We start from the raw sequence: 2,500 nt of genomic DNA, 5'->3' as shown, positions 1-2,500 counted from the left end.
TCGCTTCGCTCGCTGTTCGCCGCTCGCCGCTCGCTCGCGCAGCCAAAAATGGCCAGTTTTGGCCCGTTTTTGGGCTGTTTTGGCCTGTTTTTGGTCTGTTCTGGCGTGGCGCGGTGACCGTCGTGAGCGGAGCAAAACGTCAGCCATCTCAGCACCTTGGAACCCCCCGGGTGGCACAGGGCTGGATGGGGCTTTCGTATAGCAGGGACGGTGCTGCCTCACGCTTCGCTCGCTGTTCGCCGCTCGCCGCTCGCTCGCGCAACCTAAAATGGCCAGTTTTGGCCCGTTTTTGGGCTGTTTTGGCCTGTTTTTGGTCCGTTCTTGCGTGGCACGGCGACCGTCGTGAGCGGAGCAAAACGTCAGCCATCTCAGCACCCTGGAACCCCCCGGGTGGCACAGGGCTGGATGGGGCTTTCGTATAGCAGGGACGGTGCTGCCTCTCGCTTCGCTCGCTGTTCGCCGCTCACCGCTCGCTCGCTCAGCCAAAAATGGCCAGTTTTGGCCCGTTTTTGGGCTGTTTTGGCCTGTTTTTGGTCCGTTCTTGCATGGCGCGGTGACCGTCGTGAGCGGAGCAAAACGTCAGCCATCTCAGCACCCTGGAACCCCCCGGGTGGCACAGGGCTGGATGGGGCTTTCGTATAGCAGGGACGGTGCTGCCTCACGCTTCGCTCGCTGTTCGCCGCTCGCCGCTCGCTCGCGCAGCCAAAAATGACCAGTTTTGGCCCGTTTTTGGGCTGTTTTGGCCTGTTTATGGTCCGTTCTTGCGTGGTGCGGTGACCGTCGTGAGCGGAGCAAAACGTCAGCCATCTCAGCACCCTGGAACCCCCCGGGTGGCACAGGGCTGGATGGGGCTTTCGTATATAGCAGGGACGGTGCTGCCTCTCGCTTCGCTCGCTGTCCGCCGCTCGCCGCTCGCTCGCGCAGCCAAAAATGGCCAGTTTTGGCCCGTTTTTGGGCCGTTTTGGCCAGTTTTTGGCCTGTTCTTGCATTGCGCGGTGACCGTCGAGAGCGGAGCAAAACGTCAGCCATCTCAGCACCCTGGAACCCCCCGGGTGGCACAGGGCTGGATGGGGCTTTCGTATAGCAGGGACGGTGCTGCCTCTCGCTTCGCTCGCTGTCCGCCGCTCGCCGCTCGCTCGTGCAGCCAAAAATGGCCAGTTTTGGCCCGTTTTTGGGCCGTTTTGGCCAGTTTTTGGCCTGTTCTTGCATTGCGCGGTGACCGTCGAGAGCGGAGCAAAACGTCAGCCATCTCAGCACCCTGGAACCCCCCGGGTGGCACAGGGCTGGATGGGGCTTTCGTATAGCAGGGACGGTGCTGCCTCTCGCTTCGCTCGCTGTCCGCCGCTCGCCGCTCGCTCGTGCAGCCAAAAATGGCCAGTTTTGGCCCGTTTTTGGGCCGTTTTGGCCAGTTTTTGGCCTGTTCTTGCATTGCGCGGTGACCGTCGAGAGCGGAGCAAAACGTCAGCCATCTCAGCACCCTGGAACCCCCCGGGTGGCACAGGGCTGGATGGGGCTTTCGTATAGCAGGGACGGTGCTGCCTCTCGCTTCGCTCGCTGTCCGCCGCTCGCCGCTCGCTCGTGCAGCCAAAAATGGCCAGTTTTGGCCCGTTTTTGGGCCGTTTTGGCCAGTTTTTGGCCTGTTCTTGCATTGCGCGGTGACCGTCGAGAGCGGAGCAAAACGTCAGCCATCTCAGCACCCTGGAACCCCCCGGGTGGCACAGGGCTGGATGGGGCTTTCGTATAGCAGGGACGGTGCTGCCTCTCGCTTCGCTCGCTGTCCGCCGCTCGCCGCTCGCTCGTGCAGCCAAAAATGGCCAGTTTTGGCCCGTTTTTGGGCCGTTTTGGCCAGTTTTTGGCCTGTTCTTGCATTGCGCGGTGACCGTCGAGAGCGGAGCAAAACGTCAGCCATCTCAGCACCCTGGAACCCCCCGGGTGGCACAGGGCTGGATGGGGCTTTCGTATAGCAGGGACGGTGCTGCCTCTCGCTTCGCTCGCTGTCCGCCGCTCGCCACTCGCTCGCGCAGCCAAAAATGGCCAGTTTTGGCCCGTTTTTGGGCCGTTTTGGCCAGTTTTTGGCCTGTTCTTGCATTGCGCGGTGACCGTCGAGAGCGGAGCAAAACGTCAGCCATCTCAGCACCCTGGAACCCCCCGGGTGGCACAGGGCTGGATGGGGCTTTCGTATAGCAGGGACGGTGCTGCCTCTCGCTTCGCTCGCTGTCCGCCGCTCGCCGCTCGCGCAGCCAAAAATGGCCAGTTTTGGCCCGTTTTTGGGCCGTTTTGGCCAGTTTTTGGCCTGTTCTTGCATTGCGCGGTGACCGTCGAGAGCGGAGCAAAACGTCAGCCATCTCAGCACCCTGGAACCCCCCGGGTGGCACAGGGCTGGATGGGGCTTTCGTATAGCAGGGACGGTGCTGCCTCTCGCTTCGCTCGCTGTTCGCCGCTCGCCGCTCGCTCGCGCAGCCAAAAATGGCCAGTTTTGGCCCGTTTTTGGGCTGTTTTG

This window comes from Musa acuminata, unplaced genomic scaffold (genome assembly GCF_036884655.1).
Source record: "Musa acuminata AAA Group cultivar baxijiao unplaced genomic scaffold, Cavendish_Baxijiao_AAA HiC_scaffold_623, whole genome shotgun sequence".
In the NCBI taxonomy this organism is placed as follows: Eukaryota; Viridiplantae; Streptophyta; class Magnoliopsida; order Zingiberales; family Musaceae; genus Musa; species Musa acuminata.
The sequence above is the reverse complement of the archived record's forward strand: the minus strand, read 5'-3'. Positions refer to the sequence as shown.